General features: G+C 39.0%; 2 long non-coding RNA genes across 3 annotated transcripts; both read right to left on the reverse strand.

The window, feature by feature from the left end:
• Positions 1-442: 442 nt before the first annotated feature.
• LOC115186756 (uncharacterized) lies at positions 443-1,013 on the reverse strand. Its single transcript, XR_003875879.1, has 2 exons — positions 976-1,013; positions 443-528 (listed from the first exon to the last, which is right to left on the reverse strand). It is a non-coding gene; the product is annotated as an uncharacterized LOC115186756 (long non-coding RNA).
• Positions 1,014-1,383: 370 nt separating this feature from the next.
• On the reverse strand, positions 1,384-7,702 carry LOC115186751 (uncharacterized). Of its 2 annotated transcripts, none has more exons than XR_003875872.1 (3): positions 7,670-7,702; positions 3,673-3,788; positions 1,384-1,420 (listed from the first exon to the last, which is right to left on the reverse strand). It is a non-coding gene; the product is annotated as an uncharacterized LOC115186751 (long non-coding RNA). The 2 variants fall into 2 exon arrangements; XR_003875873.1 differs by lacking the exon at positions 1,384-1,420 and adding an exon at positions 1,748-1,826.
• Between the last annotated feature and the right edge of the window lie 17,780 nt (positions 7,703-25,482).

A 25,482-nucleotide genomic window follows, 5' to 3' on the forward strand; every position in this document is an offset into this window, starting at 1 on the left:
TCCAGACCATCAAAGATGAACACAACTTTGTACTTGTGGTAGTTGGAGATTCTTGATTGTTTGGTTTCCATTGAGAAGTGATTAAGAAGTTCAATGAAAGTGTGTTTGTCTCCTTTCATCAAATTCAGCTCCCGGAAAGGGAATGAAAATACAAATTGGACATCCTGATTTGCTTTTCCTTCAGCCCAGTCCAGAATGAACTTCTGCACAGAGACTGTTTTTCCAATGCCAGCAACTCCCTTTGTCAGCACAGTTCTGATAAGTTTGTCTTGTCCAGTTAAGGGTTTGAAGATGTCGTTACATTTGACTGCAGTCTCTGGTCTTGCTGTTTCCTGGTTGTGGTCTCAATCTGTCTCAGCTCATGTTCATTATTGACCTGTCCTGTTCCACCCTCTGTGATGTAGAGCTCTGTGTAGATCTTATTGAGAAGTGTTGGGTTTCCTTGTTTAGCGATCCCCTCAAAAACACATTGAAACTTCTTCTTTAGACTAGATTTAAGTTCACGTTGGAAAATCACAGCAAGCTCATCTGAATCAAGAAATAACACAGAGGATATTAATATTACGTCTGTTTTAATGCCTCCAGTATTGAAGGACTGTTATAAGTTTAAATTATAATAATTTCTTCTCTTCACTGACTGTATAATGTGTAAATGTTTTCATAATGCATTACAGACTGGTGTGACTGATTATATTATTATTGGTATTATTGATGGTATTATTAATGTTGTCTGTCTCTGTCTCCGTCTCCGTCTCCGTCTCCGTCTCCGTCTCCGTCTCCGTCTCCGTCTCTGTCTGTCTCTCTCTCTCTAAATTAATCAACACAACACATCCCTTCTGCTACTTGATGAGGTCACTAGGTGTTGTGTTAAGGCTGCTACAATATCATTGAGTTACACAGCTACTTTATCTGTACTTTAGCTACAGCTTTTAAATGTTATAAAACAGCATTCAACATGAGGCAGACAGGTCTTACATTTCTCCAGTGTGTCAGCAAGCTCCTTTTGGTTCATTTTCCTCAGGACGTGCATTGTGATCTTCAGAGCCCTCTCTCTGGCACTGCTCTCCTGCTTCTCATCTTCAGCATCCACCACTTCCTCATCCTGCTTCTGACTCTCAAAGCCTTCTGGGGAGTTCAGGACTAAGAATCCTCTTGAACATCTTCAGTTCATTCTTCACAAATGTCATAATTTTCTCTTCAAGCAACTGAATTAAATAAAGTAAATAAGTTTAGCAAGAGAAGAAATTCCTTTCATTAACAAATTAATTAATGATTGACAGATCGACAGATTTACTTGAGGTAACAAAAACAAATGTACATAACAGGACCACATACACTGAATATAGAGTCCAGGTCTGTTTGATGACTCTGGGAAGACTGACCACTGAGAATTTCTGACTCTGATCTCTCCTGTTGGTTTCTGTGGATAAAACATGAGATTACATCTCCTCATCCAGGGAGTACACACACACACACACACACACACACACACACACACACACACACACACACCACACACACACACACACACACACACACACACACACACACACAGGGAGGGAATGTTTTGTTTTAGGACTATGACAATTGACATAAGGATTAGTTTATGGATTATGAAACAACCAAAAGAAATGTGAAAATGGGAGAGGAGAAATGACTAGAGACGTGTTGTTTAACTCACTGACCATAATCCACGAGTTCTTCTTACCTTTGTTCTGTGGAAAGGTCTCCCTCTCTAAACAGTATAGGTAGACCCATAGACTTGTCCACTCTTCATGGACACACAGCTGGGAACAGGGGAGGCTGGTCTCTCCTGCTTGATTGGGCTTCAACAGAACAGAGACAAACATAACATCTCTCATCTACTCTGAGCTCAGATGGGGAAACATAAGGTTTCATTCCAAAACGCTAAATATCACTTTTCAGAAATGTTGGTAAATTATCTCATTGTTTAAAGAAATGATTAAACCACTACAAGGCTTTATAAAGACTTTTAAAGTGGGTAATTTCCACATAAAATGCACATTTGCTGTTATTTTCCCGACGTGAGAAACTGGGTCCAATTAACATGGCATCTGTAACTGATTCATCTTTAGATATCTAGGTGTGACAACCACATATCACAGTCAAATATACAGGATACAAACATTCCATTCCGGCTAAACATTGGATATATAGATATCTAGGTGGATATATAGATATCTAGGTGGATATATAGATATCTAGGTGGATATATAGATATCTAGGTGGACATATAGATATCTAGGTGGTTATATAGATATCTAGGTGGATATATAGATATCTAGGTGATATTGCATTTTGCAAAAAAACACATTGTCATACAGATCTAAAATCTAGAACAGTTATATAGAATGTACCCATAAGCAATCATTTCTGAATAAAAAGCATTTTAGAATATACATTCTGAAACAATATTGTCAGCTCACCTCTTAGTTTTGGTGTCATGTCCCCCAGAGATGCTCATTTTAGAGGCAGGGCCCCCCTCCTCTCTCTCCCCAGAGAGACTCATTTTAGAGGCAGGGCCCCCCTTCCTCTCTCTCCCCCAGAGAGGACTCATTTTAGAGCACTGAGCCCTAAACAGAGAAACAGAGATCCAACATGTTGCTTGTGGTTAACACAGTGACAACTAAACAGAGATCCAGCATGTTGGTTGTGGTTAACACAGTGACAACTAAACAGAGATCCAGCATGTTGGTTGTGGTCAACACAGTGACAACTAAACAGAGATCCAGCATGTTGGTTGTGGTTAACACAGTACAACTAAACAGAGATCCAGCATGTTGGTTGTGGTTAACACAGTGACAACTAAACAGAGATCCAGCATGTTGGTTGTGGTTAAACACAGTAACAACTAAACAGAGATCCAGCATGTTGGTTGTGGTTAACATAGTAACAACTAAACAGAGATCCAGCATGTTGGTTGTGGTTAACACCAGTAACAACTAAACAGAGATCCAGCATGTTGGTTGTGGTTAACACAGTGACAACTAAACAGAGATCCAGCATGTTTGGTTGTGGTCACACAGTGACAACTCAACAGAGATCCAGCATGTTGGTTGTGGTTAACACAGTGACGTCCTAAACAGAGATCCAGCATGTTGGTTGTGGTTAACACAAGGACAACTAAACAGAGATCCAGCATGTTGGTTGTGGTTAACACAGTGACAACTAAAACAGAGATCCAGCATGTTGGTTGTGGTTAACACAGTGACAACTAAACAGAGATCCAGCATGTTGCTTGTGGTTAACACAGTAACAACAAATTATTTTATTCATTATCTCTTAGAAATAAACCGTTTACTAACAGACACATCCAAACAGTCAGGTTATTTAATGTAATAACTTTTTCTAGTCCAATGACAACTCAAAACCCTCCCACAAGGCCTGAACACTAACTAATAGCCCCTGATTGGCCTACATCTTATTTTGGGGCGGCAGGTAGCGGACGCGCGCACACGCACACGCACACACAACACACACACACGGAGGGAATGTTGTGTTTGTTTAATATTGTTTTAGGACTGTGAAAATGGACAAAAGGATTAGCCTAGGATTATGAAAACAACCAAAAGAAATGTGAAATGGGAGAGGAGAAATGACTAGAGACAGTGTTGTTTAACTCACGTACCATGACCCATGAGTTCTTCTTACCTTTGTTCAGTAGAAAAGTCTCCCTCTCTAAACAGTATAGGTAGACCCATAGACTGGTCACTCTTCAGGACACACAGCTGGGTACAGGGGAGGCTGGTCTCTCCTGCTTGATTGGGCTTCAACAGAACAGAGGACAAACATAACATCTCTCATCTACTCTGAGCTCAGATGGGGAAACATAAGAGTTTCATTACAAAACCACTAAATATCACTTTTCAGAAATGTTGGTAAATTATCTCATTGTTTAAAGAAATGATTAAACCACTACAAGGCTTTATAAAGACTTTTAAAGTGGGTAATTTCCACAAAAAATGCACATTTGCTGTTATTATCCCGATGTGAGAAACTGGGTCAAATTAACATGGCATCTGTAAGTGAATTCATCTTTAGATATCTAGGTGGGACAACCCACATATCACAGTCAGATATACAGGATACAAATATTCCATTCCGGCTAAACATTGGATATATAGATATCTAGGTGGATATATAGATATCTAGGTGGATATATAGATATCTAGGTGGACATATAGATATCTAGGTGGTTATATAGATATCTAGGTGGATTTATAGATATCTAGGTGGATATATAGATGTCTAGGTGGATATATAGATATCTAGGTGGATATATAGATATCTAGGTGGATGTATAGATATCTAGGTGGATATATAGATGTCTAGGTGGATATATAGATATCTAGGTGGATATATAGATGTCTAGGTGGATATATAGATGTCTAGGTGGATATATAGATATCTAGGTGGAGTATAGATATCTAGGGGATATATAGATGTCTAGGTGAATATATAGATATCTAGGTGGATCTATAGATATCTAGGTGGATATATAGATATCTAGGTGGATATATAGATATCTAGGGGATATACAGATGTCTAGGTGGATATACAGATATCTAGGTGGATATATAGATGCTCTAGGTGGATATATAGATGTCTAGGTGGATATATAGATGTCTAGGTGGATATATAGATATCTAGGTGGATATATAGATATCTAGGTGGATGTATAGATGTCTAGGTGGATATATAGATATCTAGGTGGATATATAGTATCTAGGTGGATATATAGATATCTAGGTGGATATATAGATGTCTAGGTGGATATATAGATATCTAGGTGGGTATATAGATGTCTAGGTGGATATATAGATATCTAGGTGGATATATAGATATCTAGGTGGATATATAGATATCTAGGTGGATGTATAGATATCTAGGTGGATATATAGATGTCTAGGTGGATATATAGATATCTAGGTGGATATATAGATATCTAGGTGGATATATTAGATATCTAGGTGGATATATAGATGTCTAGGTGGATATATATATATCTAGGTGGATATATAGATATCTAGGTGGATGTATAGATATCTAGGTGGATGTATAGATATCTAGGTGGATATATAGATGTCTAGGTGGATATATAGATGTCTAGGTGGATATATAGATATCTAGGTGGATATATAGATGTCTAGGTGGATATATAGATATCTAGGTGGATATATAGATATCTAGGTGGATATATAGATATCTAGGTGGATATATAGATATATAGGAGGATATATAGATGTCTAGGTGAATATATAGATATCTAGGTGGATGTATAGATATCTAGGTGGATATATAGATATCTAGGTGGATATATAGATATCTAGGTGGATATATAGATATCTAGGTGAATATATAGATATCTAGGTGGATATATAGATATCTAGGTGGATATATAGATATCTAGGTGGATATATAGATATATAGGAGGATATATAGATGTCTAGGTGAATATATAGATATCTAGGTGGATATATAGATATCTAGGTGGATATATAGATATCTAGGTGGATATATATATGTCTAGGTGGATATATAGATATCTAGGTGGATATATAGATGTCTAGGTGGATATATAGATATCTAGGTGGATATACAGATATCTAGGTGGATATATAGATGTCTAGGTGGATATATAGATGTCTAGGTGGATATATAGATATCTAGGTGGATATATAGATGTCTAGGTGGATATATAGATTTCTAGGTGGATATATAGATGTCTAGGTGGATATATAGATGTCTAGGTGGATATATAGATGTCTAGGTTGATATATAGATGTCTAGGTGGATATATAGTTATCTAGGTGGATATATAGATGTCCAGGTGGATATATAGATGTCTAGGTGGATATATAGATGTCTAGGTGGATATATAGATGTCTAGGTGGATATATAGATGTCTAGGTGGATATATAGATGTCTAGGTGGATATATAGATGTCTAGGTGTATATATAGATATCTAGGTGGATATATAGATGTCTAGGTGGATATATAGATATCTAGGTGGATATATAGATGTCTAGGTGGATATATAGATGTCTAGGTGGATATATAGATATCTAGGTGGATATATAGATGTCTAGGTGGATATATAGATATCTAGGTGGATATATAGATATCTAGGTGGATGTATAGATATCTAGGTGGATATATAGATATCTAGGTGGATATATAGATATCTAGGTGGATATATAGATATCTAGGTGGATATATAGATGTCTAGGTGGATATATAGATATCTAGGTGGATATATAGATATCTAGGTGGAAATATAGATGTCTAGGTGGATATATAGATATCTAGGTGGATTATAGATATCTAGGTGGATATATAGATATGTAGGTGGATATATAGATGTCTAGGTGGATATATAGATGTCTAGGTGGATATGTAGATATCTAGGTGGATGTATAGATATCTAGGTGGATGTATAGATATCTAGGTGGATATATAGATATCTAGGTGGATATATAGATGTCTAGGTGGATATATAGATATCTAGGTGGATTTATAGATATCTAGGTGGATATATAGATGTCTATGTGGATATATAGATGTCTAGGTGGATATATAGATGTCTAGGTGGATATATAGATGTCTAGGTGGATATATAGATGTCTAGGTGGATATATAGATATCTAGGTGGATATATAGATATCTAGGTGGATATATAGATATCTAGGTGGATATATAGATATCTAGGTGGATATATAGATATCTAGGTGGATATATAGATGTCTAGGTGGATATATAGATGTCTAGGTGGATGTATAGATATCTAGGTGGATGTATAGATATCTAGGTGGATGTATAGATATCTAGGTGGATATATAGATATCTAGGTGGATATATAGATGTCTAGGTGGATATATAGATGTCTAGGTGGATATATAGGTATCTAGGTGGATATATAGATATCTAGGTGGATATATAGATGTCTAGGTGGATATATAGATGTCTAGGTGGAATATAGATGTCTAGGGGATATATAGATGTCTAGGTGGATATATAGATCTCTAGGTGGATATATAGATATCTAGGTGGATATATAGATATCTAGGTGGATATATAGATATCTAGGTGGATATATAGATATCTAGGTGGAATATAGATCTAGGTGGATATATAGATATCTAGGTGGATAAATAGATATCTAGGTGGATATTTAGATGTCTAGGTGAATATATAGATATCTAGGTGGATATATAGATGTCTAGGTGGATATATAGATGTCTAGGTGGATATATAGATGTCTAGGTGGATATATAGATATCTAGGTGGATATATAGATATCTAGGTGGATATATAGCTGTCTAGGTGGATATATAGATATCTAGGTGGATATATAGATATCTAGGTGCATATATAGATATCTAGGTGGATGTATAGATATCTAGGTGGATATATAGATATCTAGGTCGATATATAGATATCTAGGTGGATATATAGATATCTAATTGGATGTATAGATATCTAGGTGTATATATAGATATCTAGGTGGATATATAGCGTTTTGCAAAGAAACACAGTTTCATACACATCTAAAATCTAGAACAGTTATATAGAATGTACCCATAAGCAATCATTTCTGAATAAAAAGCATTTTAGAATATACATTCTTAAACAATATTGTCAGCTCACCTCTTAGTTTTGGTGTCATGTCCCCCAGAGATGCTCATTTTAGAGGCAGGACCCCCCCTCCTCTCTCTCCCCAGAGAGACTCATTTTAGAGGCAGGGCCCCCCTCCTCTCTCTCACTAGAGAGACTAATTTTAGAGGCAGGGCCCCCCTCCTCTCTCTCCCCAGAGAGACTCATTTTGGAGCACTGAGCCCTAAACAGAGATCCAGCATGTTGGTTGTGATTAACATAGTAACAACTAAACAGAGATCCAACATGTTGGTTGTGTTTAACACAGTGACAACTAACAGAGATCCAGCATGTTGGTTGTGGTCAACACAGTGACAACTAAACAGAGATCCAGCATGTTGGTTGTGGTTAACACAGTGACCAACTAATAATTGTATTCATTATCTCTTAGAAATAAAACAGTTTACTAAAAGACACATCCAAACAGTCAGGTGATTTAATGTAATTACTTTTTCTAGCCCAATGACCACTCAAAACCCTCCCACAAGGCCTGAACACTAACTAATAGCCCCTGATAGGCCTACATCTTATTTTGGGGCGGCAGGTAGTCTAGTGGTTAGAGCATTGGAGCGGCAGGTAGCCTAGTGGTTAGAGCGTTGGGGCGGCAGGTAGCCTAGTGGTTAGAGCGTTGGGGCGGCAGGTAGCCTAGTGGTTAGAGCGTTGGGGTGGCAGGTAGCTAGTGGTTAGAGCGTTGGGGCGGCAGGTAGCCTAGTGGTTAGAGCGTTGGGGCGGCAGGTAGCCTAGTGGTTAGAGCGTTGGGGTGGCAGGTAGCCTAGTGGTTAGAGCGTTAGGTAGCCTAGTGGTTAGAGCGTTAGGTAGCCTAGTGGTTAGAGCGTTAGGTAGCCTAGTGGTTAGAGCGTTGGCGGTAGGTAGCCTAGTGGTTAGAGCGTTGGGGCGGCAGGTAGCCTAGTGGTTAGAGCGTTAGGAAGCCTAGTGGTTAGAGCGATAGGTAGCGGTTAGAGCGTTAGGTAGCCTAGTGGTTAGAGCGTTAGGTAGCCTAGTGGTTAGAGCGTTAGGTAGCCTAGTGGTTAGAGCGTTAGGTAGCCTAGTGGTTAGAGCGTTAGGTAGCCCAGTGGTTAGAGTGTAGGGGCGGCAGGTAGCCTAGTGTTTAGAGCGTTGGGGTGGCAGGTAGCCTAGTGGTTAGAGCGTTGGGGTGGCAGGTAGCCTAGTGGTTAGAGCGTTGGGGTGGCAGGTAGCCTAGTGGTTAGAGCGTTGGGGCAGTAACCGTTAGGTTGCAGGGTTGAATCCCAGAGCTGACAAGGTAAAGATCTGTCGTTCTGCCCCTGAACAAGGCAGTTAACCCACTGTGTTCCCCGGTAGGCCATCATTGTAAATAAGAATTTGTTATCAACTGACTTGCCAAGTTAAATAAAGGTTTAAAAAAAGAATGTGTTAACCTTCAGTATGTCACGTCCTGGCCAGTATAAGGGTAATTGTTATTGTAGTTTGGTCAGGACGTGGCAGAGGGTATTTGTTTTATGTGGTTCAGGGTGGTGTGTTAGTTAGGAGGGTGTTTGATTTATTATTTCCGGGTTTTGAGTTATGGTCTATGTTTATGTATTTCTATGTGTAGTCTAGTGGGTGTGTTTCTATGTTGAGTTAATTGGGGTGGACTTCCAATTGAAGGCAGCTGTTGGTGTTGCCTTGATTAGTTGGGTGTGTTTGTCTTGTATTTGTGGGAGATTGTTTTTGCATTGCGTGTTTTTGTGAGCCTGCAAACCTGTCATTGGTCGTGCTTATTGTTTTCTTGTTTTTATCTATATTAGTTGGGTGTGTTTGTCTTGTATTTGTGGGAGATTGTTTTTGCATTGCGTGTTTTTGTGAGCCTGCAAACCTGTCATTGGTCGAGCTTATTGTTTTCTTGTTTTTCGTGTTCAACGTTCTTTAATAAATTAAGAAAATGAACACCAACTCTGCTGCATATTGGTCCACCTTTTCAGACGACGATTTCGCTATATCGTCCTCCGACGAAGAAGAAGCCGTGACAGAATCTCCCACCAACAATGGACCAAGCAGCAGAGAAAGGACCGCGAGAGATGGGCTCGCGAGGTGAAGGAGTTCTGGACCTGGGAGGAGATCAAGTCGGGGAAAGGACCCTGGTGGAAGGATTCCCAGGTCGAGGAGGTAAAGCCAGCCGGTGGACGGAGTCGCAGGCGGCGGTCAAGGAGGCCCAGAAGACACCCCCAAGAAACATTTTTGCGGGGGCTAATGGGGTGGTCCGGAAGGGCAGAGGAAGAGCCCAGACCACTGCTCTCGTGGGGGATGACGGCGGAGGAGGAGACGAAGATGAGACAGTTGATTGAGGACCTGCAGAGGGAAAAGCTGGAGGAGGAGCCATGGTATGCGGAGTTGCGCGCTGTGTCGCCAGTGCACCCGCACAGCCCGGTTCGTCCGGTGGACATGCCCCAGCACATGCCGTGCTAGGATGGGCATCCAGCCAGGACGAGTGGCTAAACCGGCTCCACGCTTCAGGTCACCAGTAGGTGTTCACAGTCCTGTCTGGCCCGTTCCTGCTCCCGCACCAGGTTAGTGGTGCGTGTCCCCAGTCCGGCCCGGCCCGTTCCTACTCCCCGCACCAAGCCAGTGGTGCGTGAGCCCAGTCGACTCGTCCTGTTCCCGCTCCCCGCACTAGCCTGGAGGTGCGTGTTCCCAATCTGGTACGCCCAGTACCAGCACCACGCACAGGCTTCAAGTGCGTAAACCCAGACCTCGCAGTCAACAGTCACCAGAGCTGCCCGTCAGTCAACAGTCACCAGAGCTGCCCGTCAGTCAACAGTCACCAGAGCTGCCCGCCAGTCAACAGTCACCAGAGCTGCCCGCCAGTCAACAGTCACCAGAGCTGCCCGCCAGTCAACAGTCGCCAGAGCTGCCCCCCAGTCAACAGTCGCCAGAGCTGCCCGCCAGTCAACAGTCGCCAGAGCTGCCCGCCAGTCAACAGTCGCCAGAGCCGCCCGCCAGTCAACAGTCGCCAGAGCCGCCCGCCAGTCAACAGTCGCCAGAGCCGCCCGCCAGTCAACAGTCACCAGAGCTGCCCGTCAGTCAACAGTCACCAGAGCTGCCCGCCAGTCAACAGTCACCAGAGCTGCCCGTCAGTCAACAGTCACCAGAGCTGCCCGCCAGTCAACAGTCACCAGAGCTGCCCGCCAGTCAACAGTCGCCAGAGCTGCCCGCCAGTCAAACAGTCGCCAGAGCTGCCCGCCAGTCAACAGTCGCCAGAGCTGCCCGCCAGTCAACAGTCGCCAGAGCTGCCCGCCAGTCAACAGTCGCCAGAGCCACCCGCCAGTGAGGAATCGCCAGAGCCGCCCGTCAGTGAAGAGTCGCCAGAGCCATCCACTAGTCAGGAGCTGCCAGAGTGGCCAGACTGCCCCGAGCCGCCGGAGTGGCCAGACTGCCCCGAGCTGCCGGAGTGGCCAGACTGCCCCGAGCTGCCGGAGTGGCCAGACTGCCCCGAACTGCCGGAGTGGCCAGACTGCCCCGAACTGCCGGAGTGGCCAGACTGCCCCGAGCTGCCGGAGTGGCCAGACTGCCCCGAACTGCCAGAGTGGCCAGACTGCCCTGAGCCGCCAGAGTGGCCAGAACTGCCCAGACTGTCCCGAGCTGCCAGACTGCCCAGACTGTCCCGAGCTGCCAGACTGCCCAGACTGTCCCGAGCTGCCAGGACTGCCCAGACTGTCCCGAGCTGCCAGACTGCCCAGACTGTCCCGAGCTGCCAGAATGCCCAGACTGCCCCGAGCTGCCAGACTGGCCAGACTGCCCCGAACTGCCAGAGTGGCCCGTCTGCCTGGAACGGCCAGCAACCGGAGCCACCATCCTGATATAGGTGGGTTGGGGAGGGGGGGGTGTAGCACAGTGCCGTCGTTGACGGCAGCCACCCTCCCTTCCCTCCCTTTTAGTAGAGGGGAAATTGTTTTGTTGTTTGGGGTTGTGGTTTTTTTGTTTTTTTTTGTTTTTTAAGGTGCTTCCGGGGTTAGCACCTTTAAGGGGGGGCGGGTACTGTCACGTCCTGGCCAGTATAAGGGTTAATTGTTATTGTAGTTTGGTCAGGACGTGGCAGAGTGTATTTGTTTTCTGTGGTTCAGGGGTGATGTGTTAGTTAGGAGGGGTGTTTGATTTATTATTTCTGGGTTTTGAGTTATGGTCTATGTTTATGTATTTCTATGTGTAGTCTAGTGAGTGTGTTTCTATGTTGAGTTAATTGGGGTGGACTTCCAATTGAAGGCAGCTGTTTGGTGTTGCCTTTGATTAGTTGGGTGTGTTTGTCTTGTATTTGTGGGAGATTGTTTTTGCATTGCGTGTTTTTGTGAGCCTGCAAACCTGTCATTGGTCGAGCTTATTGTTTTCTTGTTTTTCATGTTCAACGTTCTTTAATAAATTAAGAAAATGAACACCAACTCTGCTGCATATTGGTCCACCTTTTCAGACGACGATTCGCTATATCGTCCTCCGACGAAGAAAGCCGTGACACAGTAGCTGTAGTATAATACTATGGTAATGAACTGACAGGTCTATCTAATATTAATACTATGGTAATGAACTGAACAGGTCGATGAATCTAATATTAATAATATGGTAATGAACTGAACAGGTCTATGAATCTAATATTAATACTATGGTAATGAACTGAACAGGTCTATGAATCTAATATTAATACTATGGTATGAACTGAACAGGTCTATGAATCTAATATTAATACTATGGTAATGAACTGAACAGGTCGATGAATCTAATATTAATACTATGGTAATGAACTGAACAGGTCTATGAATCTAATATTAATAATATGGTAATGAACTGAACAGGTCTATGAAGCTAATATTAATACTATGGTAATGATCTGAACAGGTCTATGAATCTAATATTAATACTATGGCTAATGAACTGAACGGGTCGATGAATCTAATATTAATACTATGGTAATGAACTGAACAGGTCTATCTAATATTAATACTATGGTAATGAACTTGAACAGGTCTATGAATCTAATATTATACTATGGTAATGAACTGAACAGGTCTTTGAAGCTAATATTAATACTATGGTAATGAACTGAACAGGTCGATGAATCTAATATTAATACTATGGTAATGAACTGAACAGGTCTATCTAATATTAATACTATGGTAATGAACTGAACAGGTCTATGAATCTAATATTAATACTATGTTAATGAACTGAACAGGTCTATGCTGCTAATATTAATACTATGGTAATGAACTGAACAGGTCTATGAAGCTAATATAATACTATGGTAATGAACTGAACAGGTCTATGAATCTAATATTAATACTATGGTAATGAACTGAACAGGTTTATGATGTGAATATTAATACTATGGTTATAAACTGAACAGGTCTATGAAGCTATATTAATACTATGTTAATGAACTGAACAGGTCTATCTAATATTAATACTATGGTAATGAAACTGAACAGGTCTATCTAATATTAATACTATGGGTAATGAACTGAACAGGTCTATGAATCTAATATTAATACTATGGTAATGAACTGAACAGGTCTATGACGTGAATATTAATACTATGGTTATAAACTGAACAGGTCTAGCTAATATTAATACTATGGTAATGAACTGAACAGGTCTATGAATCTATATTAATACTATAGTAATGAACTGAACAGGTCTATGAAGCTAATATTTATACTATGGTAATTAATTTATTTATGTATTTATTTCACCTTTATTTAACCAGGTAGGGCAAGTTGAGAACAAGTTCTCATTTACAATTGCGACCTGGCAAGATAAAGCAAAGCAGTTCAACAACATACAACACACAGAGTTACACATGGAGTAAAACAACATACAGTCAATAATACAGTAGAAAAAATAAGTCTATATACATTGTGAGAAAATGAGGTGAGATAAGGGAGGTAAAGGCAAAAAAGGCCATGGTGGCAAAGAGTAAATACAATATAGCAAGTAAAACACGGAATGGTAGATTTGTAGTAGAAGAAGTGCAAAAGTAGAAATAGAAATAATGGGTGTGCAAAGGAACAAAATAAATAAAATAAATAAATACAGTAGGGGAAGAGGTAGTTTGTTTGGGCTAAATTATAGATGGGCTATGTACAGGTGCAGTGATCTGTGAGCTGCTCTGACAGCTGGTGCTAAAGCTGTGAGGAGATAAGTGTTTCAGTTTCAGAGATTTTGTAGTTCGTTCCAGTCATTGGCAGCAGAGAACTGGAAGGAGAGACGGCCAAAGGAGGAATGGCTTTGGGGGTGACCAAGAGCTATACCTGCTGGAGCGCGTGCTACAGGTGGTTGCTGCTATGATGACCAGTTGCTGAGCGATAAGGGGGGACTTTACCTAGCAGAGTCTTGTAGATGACCTGGAGCCAGTGGGTTTGGCGACGATTATGAAGCGAAGGCCAGCCAACGAGAGCGTACAGGTTGCAGTGGTGGGTAGTATAGGGGCTTTGGTGACAAACGGATGGCACTGCGATAGGCTGCATCCAGTTTGTTGAGTAGGGGTATGGAGGCTATTTTGTAAATGACAATCGCCGAAGTTGAGGATCGGTAGGATGGTCAGTTTTACGAGGGTAATGTTTGGCAGCATGAGTGAAGGATGCTTTGTTGCAAAATAGGAAGCCAATTCTAGATTTAACTTTGGATTGGAGATGTTTGATGTGAGTCTGGAAGGAGAGTTTACAGTCCTAACCAGACACCTAGGTATTTGTAGTTGTCCACATATTCTAAGTCAGAACCATCCAGAGTAGTGATGCTGGACAGGCGGGCAGTGCAGGCAGCGATCAGTTGAAGAGTATGCATTTAGTTTTACTTGTATTTAGGAGCAGTTGGAGGCCACGGAAGGAGAGTTGTATGGCATTGAAGCTCGTCTGGAGGGTTGTTAACACACGGTGTCCAAAGAAGGGCCAGAAGTATACAGAATGGTGTCGTCTGCGTAGAGGTGGATCAGAGACTCACCAGCAGCAAGAGCGACATCATTGATGTATACAGAGAAAAGCGTTGGCCCAAGAATTGAACCCTGTGGCACCCCCATAGAGACTGCCAGAGGTCCGGACAACAGGCACTCCGATTTGACACACTGAACTCTATCTGAGAAGTAGTTGGTGAACCAGGCGATGCAATCATTTGAGAAACCAAGGCTATTGAGTCTGCCGATGAAGATGTGGTGAAGCTTTGGCCAGGTCAATGAATACGGCAGACAGTATTGTTTCTACTCGATGGCGGTTTACGAATCGTTTAGGACCTTGAGCGTGGCTGAGGTGCACCCATTGACCAGCTCTGAAACCAGATTGCATAGCGGAGAAGGTGCGTGGGGATTCAAAATGGTCGGTAATCGGTTTGTTAACTTGGCTTTCGAAGACCTTAGAAAGGCAGGGTTAGGATGGCTTAGGTCTGTAGCAATTTGGGTCAAGACTGTCCCCTCCTTTGAAGAGGGGGGATGACAGCAGCTGCTTTCCAATCTATGGGAATCTCAGACGACCACGAAAGAGAGGTTGAACAGGCTAGTAATAGGGGTTGCAATAATTTCGGCAGATAATTTTAGAAAGAGAGGGTCCAGATTATCTAGCCCGGCTGATTTGTAGGGGTCCAGATTTTGCAGCACTTTCAGAACATCAACTGAATGGATTTGGGAGAAGGAGAAATGGGGAAGGCTTGGGTGAGTAGCTGTGGGGGGTGCAGTGCTTTTGACTGCGGTAGGGGTAGCCAGGTGGAAAGCATGGCCAGCCGTAGAAAAAGGCTTATTGAAATTCTTAATTATAGTGGGTTTATCGGTGGTGACAGAGTTTCCTATCCTCAGTGCAGTGGGCAGTTGGGAGGAGGTGTTCTTATTCTCCATGGACTTTACAATGTCCCAGAACGTTTTTGAGTTTGTGTTGCAGGAAGGAAATTTCTGTTTGAAAAAGCTAGCCTTGGCTTTTCTAACTGCCTGTGTATATTGGTTTCTAACTTCCCTGAAAAGTTGCATATCACTGGGGCTGTACGATGCTAATGCAGAACGCCACAGGATGGTTTTTTGTGTTGGTTAAGGGAAGTCAGATCTGGGAGAACCAAGGGCTATATCTGTAATGAACTGAACAGGTCTATGAATCTTAATATTAATACTATGGTAATGAACTGAACAGGTCTATGAATCTAATATTAATACTATGGTTATAAACTGAACAGGTCGATGAATCCAATATTAATACTATGGTAATGAACTGAACAGGTCGATGCTTGTCAACAACAGCCAGTGTTTTATACCTGTAACCTGATCTGACTGTTACCAGATTCCAATCTAGAAATGCATTTTAACATCTGATCAGCCATTGAGATAGAACTGTTACCTTCAATCTAATGCATTCTAACATCTGATCAGCCATTGAGATAGAACTGTTACCTTCAATCTAATGCATTCTAACATCTGATCAGCCATTGAGATAGAACTGTCACCATGGTCACACTTGATAACTTCCAATTGAATTAACTCAACATGGACATTAATAGTTGCATAATAACACAAGGCTACAACAACAATAAACTTAAGTTATAGGCTATTTATTAAATCTATTTGCCAGCTCCAGGTAGGCTACACAAGTGACACAAAATTATTTGCAATGACTCCAGTCATTTCAATATATTTATAGTATAAATGGTAGGCTACAGTAGCCTAGATAGGCATAAAGATTAATAGGCTACATTAGCCTAGATAGGCATAAAGATTAATAGGCTACATTAGCCTAGATAGGCATAAAGATTAATAGGCTACATTAGCCTAGATAGGCGTAAAGATTAATAGGCTACAGTAGCCTAGATAGGCATAAAGATTAATAGGCTACAGTAGCCTAGATAGGCATAAAGATTAATAGGCTACAGTAGCCTAGATAGGCATAAAGATTAATAGGCTACAGTAGCCTAGATAGGCATAAAGATTAATAGGCTACTTGATGTTCAACAGATGTTTCATTCTCCACATTTAATGTCAGTTTTATTGTGGAGTTTTTTCTCATAACAGAAGCACTTGATGGAGTTCCAGAACTTTCATTTCACATTTCCACTCCAGAGACCCAAGAACTGAGCATGCGTAGAAACCTTAGTTGATAGGTAATCGACTAGCTGGGCTGTTCCCCGGACTCCGTGTGTAGGGACTTGTACAATGCTTGAACAAGGCTCTTGAACTTGACATTTGTGTCTGTCTGTATTCTTGGTATCTTTCACTAGATGGCAGTAAACACCTGCTGTAACTAGACTTTACAACAACAGTGACCACGTTAACATGCACACCAATATCCCGTTATTATTCGAGGTACTCTGAAGTATTGTGCTTTTAAATTGATGCATGTACACATCTTATCCAATTTACTGTTGTTTCTGCTGTCTCCTCAGGCTGTTTCACATATTATGTTTCATCTGGATTGTTCAAAAAAAATCGAACTAAAAAAATAGGCTACCTGTGCAGTTTGATACTCTGTACTGGACTGTATAGCCTACTGGCTACAATTTAGACACATTTCTGCCTATAATTTTCAAACATTTGGTAGGCCATTTGTTTGTCAAATATAGTTTGATACATGCAGCTTCTCTTCTGTCATAAATTGTTGCCCCAGAAGACTAAATAAAGTAGTTCTCTCCAGAATAATAATTTACATTGATAGAATGAATGCATTAGTAATCCACTAATTAACACCGGTAAAGTTGACCTTTAGTTTAGGGACCGGGGAGAAAACGCAATAACTCCAGAACAGTGGAAAGATTGGTCCTGTGCAAAATGTCCAAATGTCATCAGTCTGAAGGGTTTAGTTTAGGGACCGGGGAGAAAACTCAATAACTCCAGAACAGTGGAAAGATTGGTTCTGTGCAAAATGTCCAAATGTCATCAGTCTGAACGGTTTTAAGGAAACGAAAAGCTGAGAAAAAAGATGACACACGATAAGGTTCTGATAAGGTTGAAAATACTGTCTGCTTGCATCATATTGTAAAAGATAACACCTCACACTCTCATTCACATTATCTCAAGAGATACTGAAATAAATCATATTTCTCCACTCCTGTTCCCCAGACTAAATTAACATTTGTTGTTTCATTTAAATACAAGAAATGCATAATTCTTCAGGAGTTAATATTATATTAGATTATGGGCCTACAGTCAGTGTCCATATTTCAGTTATATTATATTAGATTATAGGCCTACAGTCAGTGTCCATATTTTAGTTAATAGTATATTAGATTATAGGCCTACAGTCAGTGTCCATATTTCAGTTAATATTATATTAGATTATAGGCCTACAGTCAGTGTCCATATTTTCGTTAATAGTATATTAGATTATAGGCCTACAGTCAGTGTCCATATTCAGTTAATATTATATTAGATTATAGGCCTACAGTCAGTGTCCATATTTCAGTTAATATTATATTAGATTATGGGCCTACAGTCAGTGTCCAGATTTCAGTTAACGTTACTATTTAATTTAACCCATATGAATTGAAATGGAGGAATATTCTGTTTATTTATGTCTACAGGGATACTCGTGAACGGGATATCAGAGAACACCGCAGTTCCGGGAGAGTAGTGGGGGAAACCATTCAGCTCAGAAAGAGGGTGATACTGAATAACGTTTCCTTTCATTATGTGTGTCGAATTCATAAATAATATTTGCTGCCATTGTAGTAAGGTTGTAAAACGAGAGTCTTTCAGACTTACCATTTTTTGTTATTATTTTCCTTGAATGAACAAGTAGAGGATTTTGAGTGCTTCTTCCCCTATTTGGAAAGTTGTTCTGCCTGCTGTTCAGTCTGAGATATTCTGAGAGGACGTCTCCTTCTGCTGGACATAAAAAACTGTAAAACACTATAGTGTATCTGGAACACTGGTTCATATATCACAAAGGTCAATAGTGAATGTGACTATGTATATATTATTGTGTATTTAAAGCATATTTCTGCAAGTTTATCAAGTGTCTGCTAGCTTAGCTAGCCATGTTAATGACGAGTTAACCAGCACCGTCAGTCAGTGCACTGTAATGTCACGCTAGTTGTTTGCTAGGCAGGGGATTTATTGACTTCTTATTGAAATATTAAGTGAATGTTTATTTTCTTACTACCTTAAAAGTTTATATAAAAGGGGTTGTACTTGTGCTCTGTATTATGGTTTAATGTCACTTCACATTGAGGGCATGTATCATTACTGTTGTTCCTATCTAACAGTTATCTTGTGTCCTACCTAACCATGTATCATTACTGTTGTTCCTATCTAACAGTTATCTTGTGTCCTACCTTACCATGTATCATTACTGTTGTTCCTATCTAACAGTTATCGTGTGTCCTACCAAACCATGTATCATTACTGTTGTTCCTATCTAACAGTTATCTTGTGTCCTACCTAACCATGTATCATTACTGTTGTTCCTCTCTAACAGTTATCTTGTGTCCTACCTAACCATGTATCATTACTGTTGTTCCTATCTAACAGTTATCTTGTGTCCTACCTCACCATGTATCATTACTGTTGTTCCTATCTAACAGTTATCTTGTGTTCTACCTAACCATGTATCATTACTGTTGTTCCTATCTAACAGTTATCTTGTGTCCTACCTCACCATGTATCATTACTGTTGTTCCTATCTAACAGTTATCTTGTGTCCTACCTAACCATGTATCATTACTGTTGTTCCTATCTAACAGTTATCTTGTGTCCTACCTCACCATGTATCATTACTGTTGTTCCTATCTAACAGTTATCTTGTGTTCTACCTAACCATGTATCATTACTGTTGTTCCTATCTAACAGTTATCTTGTGTCCTACCTAACCATGTATCATTACTGTTGTTCCTATCTAACAGTTATCTTGTGTCCTACCTAACCATGTATCATTACTGTTCCTATCTAACAGTTATATTGTGTCCTACCTAACCATGTATCATTACTGTTGTTCCTATCTAACAGTTATCTTGTGTCCTACCTAACCATGTATCATTACTGTTGTTCCTATCTAACAGTTATCTTGTGTCCTACCTAACCATGTATCATTACTGTTGTTCCTATCTAACAGTTATCTTGTGTCCTACCTAACCATGTATCATTACTGTTGTTCCTATCTAACAGTTATCTTGTGTCCTACCTAACCATGTATCATTACTGTTGTTCCTATCTAACAGTTATCTTGTGTCCTACCTAACCATGTATTATTACTGTTGTTCCTATCTAACAGTTATCTTGTGTCCTACCTAACCATGTATCATTACTGTTGTTCCTATCTAACAGTTATCTTGTGTCCTACCTCACCATGTATCATTACTGTTGTTCCTATCTAACAGTTATCTTGTGTCCTACCTAACCATGTATCATTACTGTTGTTCCTATCTAACAGTTATCTTGTGTCCTACCTAACCATGTATCATTACTGTTGTTCCTATCTAACAGTTATCTTGTGTCCTACCTAACCATGTATCATTACTGTTGTTCCTATCTAACAGTTATCTTGAGTCCTACCTAACCATGTATCATTACTGTTGTTCCTATCTAACAGTTATCTTGTGTCCTACCTAACCATGTATCATTACTGTTGTTCCTATCTAACAGTTATCTTGTGTCCTACCTAACCATGTATCATTACTGTTGTTCCTATCTAACAGTTATCTTGTGTCCTACCTAACCATGTATCATTACTGTTGTTCCTATCTAACAGTTATCTTGTGTCCTACCTAACCATGTATCATTACTGTTGTTCCTATCTAACAGTTATCTTGTGTCCTACCTAACCATGTATCATTACTGTTGTTCCTATCTAACAGTTATCTTGTGTCCTACCTAACCATGTATCTACTGTTGTTCCTATACTAACAGTTATCTTGTGTCCTACCTCACCATGTATCATTACTGTTGTTCCTATCTAACAGTTATCTTGTGTCCTACCTAACCATGTATCATTACTGTTGTTCCTATCTAACAGTTATCTTGTGTCCTACCTAACCATGTATCATTACTGTTGTTCCTATCTAACAGTTATCTTGTGTCCTACCTAACCATGTATCATTACTGTTGTTCCTATCTAACAGTTATCTTGTGTCCTACCTAACCATGTATCATTACTGTTGTTCCTATCTAACAGTTATCTTGTGTCCTACCTAACCATGTATCATTACTGTTGTTCCTATCTAACAGTTATCTTGTGTCCTACCTAACCATGTATCATTACTGTTGTTCCTATCTAACAGTTATCTTGTGTCCTACCTAACCATGTATCATTACTGTTGTTCCTATCTAACAGTTATCTTGTGTCCTACCTAACCATGTATCATTACTGTTGTTCCTATCTAACAGTTATCTTGTGTCCTACCTCACCATGTATCATTACTGTTGTTCCTATCTAACAGTTATCTTGTGTCCTACCTAACCATGTATCATGACTGTTGTTCCTATCTAACAGTTATCTTGTGTCCTACCTAGCCATGTATCATTACTGTTGTTCCTATCTAACAGTTATCTTGTGTCCTACCTAATCATGTATCATTACTGTTGTTCCTATCTAACAGTTATCTTGTGTCCTACCTAACCATGTATCATTACTGTTGTTCCTATCTAACAGTTATCTTGTGTCCTACCTAACCATGTATCATTATGTTGTTCCTATCTAACAGTTATCTTGTATCCTACCTCACCATGTATCATTACTGTTGTTCCTATCTAACAGTTATCTTGTGTCCTACCTAACCATGTATCATTACTGTTGTTCCTATCTAACAGTTATCTTGTGTCCTACCTAACCATGTATCATTACTGTTGTTCCAATCTAACAGTTATCTTGTGTCCTACCTAACCATGTATCATTACTGTTGTTCCTATCTAACAGTTATCTTGTGTCCTACCTAACCATGTATCATTACTGTTGTTCCTATCTAACAGTTATCTTGTGTCCTACCTAACCAGTGAACGTGTGGCTGTGAACGTCCTGTCAATGCCTGTCCTGGTGACTCATTTTACATTTTAGTCATTGAGCAGACGCTCTTATCCAGAGCAATTTAAAGTTGGTCCTGGTGACTCCTGGGCCCTTATTCATAAAGGCAGTGTCTCAGAGCTGATCTAGGATCATGTCCACCCTCTCCATGTAATCTGATTCTATGATCTAGGATCAGGTCCTCCTCTCCATGTAATCTGATTCATTATGATCTAGGATCAGGTCCCTCCTCTCCATGTAATCTGATTTATTATGATCTAGGATCAGGTCCCTCCTCTCCATGTAATCTGATTCATTATGATCTAGGATCAGGTTCCTCCTCTCCATGTAATCTGATTCATTATGATCTAGGATCAGGTCCCCCCTCCATGTAATCTGATTCATTATGATCTAGGATCAGGTCCCCCTCTCTCCATGTAATCTGATTCATTATGATATAGGATCACGTCCCTCGCTCCATGTAATCTGATTCATTATGATATAGGATCAGGTCCCCCCTCTCCATGTAATCTGATTCATTATGATCTAAGATCAAGTCCCCCCTCTCCATGTAATCTGATTCATTATGATCTAAGATCAGGTCCCCCCTCTCCATGTAATCTGATTCATTATGATCTAGGATCAGGTACCCCCTCTCCATGTAATCTGATTCATTATGATCTAGGATCAGGTCCCCCTCTCCATGTAATCTGATTCATTATGATCTAGGATCAGGTCCTCCTCTCCATGTAATCTGATTCATATGATCTAGGATCAGGTCCCCCCTCTCCATGTAATCTGATTCATTATTATCTAGTTGTCAGAGCTAGAGTGGTGTTTGTCAGACCATGAGACATCCTGAAAATCTGTCTTCTCACAAAATCGTATGTAGAGTCTGAACGGTTTGGCCAACAAACTATTATGATACCTCTTTTGTAAGCTGAGACTCGTACGAACACGCTGGTGTTCTCTGTTTTGCTCTAGGAATTACAACAAACTAACAGGGTGTAAGTGATATTAGGGGACACAGAAAACTTAAATTAAATAATATGAATGAAAAATGAATGAATGAATGAAATTTTATTTTTGTGTCAAATTGCCAACTGGCAACCCATCCCTTATGGGGTTAACTGCCACATAAACAAACATTACAATAATTCACTGTGGTAATTAAATAATAATTCCTCTTCAGTGCTCTTTGCATTGAGCATCACATGAAGAATGAAAACAACGTAAGGTAAAAATCAATACATAATAGTAAATAAGGTGATGAAAACAATAATTATATCCCTAGAGCAGAACAATAATATACACACATACATACACACTGTATATATACACATCACATACAATACACACTGTATATATACACTACATACATACATACATACATACATACATACATACATACACACTGTATATATACACATACATACACACTGTATATATACACATACATACATACATACATACACACTGTATATATACACATACATACATACATACATACATACATACATACATACATACATACATACATACTGTATATATACACATACATACACACTGTATATATACACATACATACACACTGTATATACATACATACATACATACATACATACATACATACATACATACATACATACATACATACTGTATATATACACATACATACACACTGTATATATACATCACATACATACATACATACATACATACATACATACATACATACATACATACATACATACATACATACATACATACATACATACATACATACATACATACATACACACTGTATATATACACATACATACATACACACTGTATACATATACATACATACATGCACACTGTATATATACACATACATACATACACACTGTATATATACACATACATACATACACACTGTATATATACACATACATACATACACACTGTATATATACACATACATACACACTGTATATATACACATACATACATACACACAGTATATATACACATACATACATACAAACTGTATATATACACATACATACATACACACTGTATATACACATACATACATACACACTGTATTATACACATACATACATACACACTGTATATATACAATACATACACACTGTATATACATACATACATACACACTGTATATATACACATACATACATACACACTGTATATATACACATACATAACATATACACTGTATATATACACATACATACATACACACTGTATATATACACATACATACATACACACTGTATATATACACATACATACATACACACTGTATATATACACATACATACATACACACTGTATATATACACATCACATACATACACACTGTATATATACACATACATACATACACACTGTATAATACACATACATACATACACACACTGTATATATACACATACATACATACACACTGTATATATACACAACATACATACACACTGTATATATACACATATACATACACACTGTATATATACACAACATACATACATACATACTGTATACACATACATACATACACACTGTATATATACACATACATACATACACACTGTATATATACACATACATACATACACACTGTATATATACACATACATACATACACACTGTATATACACATACATACATACACACTGTATATATACACATACATACATACACACTGTATATATACACATACATACACACTGTATATATACACATACATACATACACACTGTATATATACACATACATACACACTGTATATATACACATACATACATACACACTGTATATATACACATACATACATACATACACACTGTATATATACACATACATACATACACACTGTATATATACACATACATACATACACACTGTATATATACACATACATACATACACACTGTATATATACACATACATACATACACACTGTATATATACACATACATACACACTGTATATATACACATACATACATACACACTGTATATATACACATACATACACACTGTATATATACACATACATACATACACACTGTATATATACACATACATACACACTGTATATATACACATACATACATACACACTGTATATATACACATACATACATACATACATACACACTGTATGTATACACATACACACATACACACTGTATATATACACATACATACATACACACTGTATATATACACATACATACATACACACTGTATATATACACATACATACACACTGTATATATACACATACATACATACACACTGTATATATACACATACATACATACACACTGTATATATACACATACATACATACACACTGTATATACACATACATACTAATACATACACACTGTATATATACACATACACACATAACACACTGTATATATACACATACATACATACACACTGTATATACACATACATACATACACACTGTATATATACACATACATACATACACACACTGTATATATACATACATACATATACACACTGTATATATACACATACATACACACTGTATATATACACACATACATACACACTGTATATATACATACATACATACACACTGTATATATACACATACATACATACACACTGTATATATACACATACATACATACACACTGTATATATACACATACATACATACACACTGTATATATACACATACATACATACACACTGTATATATACACATACATACAACACACTGTATATATACACATACATACATACACACTGATATATACACATACATAAACATACAACACTGTATATATACACATACATACATACACACTGTATATACACATACATACACACACTGATATATACTACATACATACACACTG

The sequence above is a fragment of the Salmo trutta genome, unplaced genomic scaffold (genome assembly GCF_901001165.1).
Source record: "Salmo trutta unplaced genomic scaffold, fSalTru1.1, whole genome shotgun sequence".
Classification (NCBI taxonomy): Eukaryota; Metazoa; Chordata; class Actinopteri; order Salmoniformes; family Salmonidae; genus Salmo; species Salmo trutta.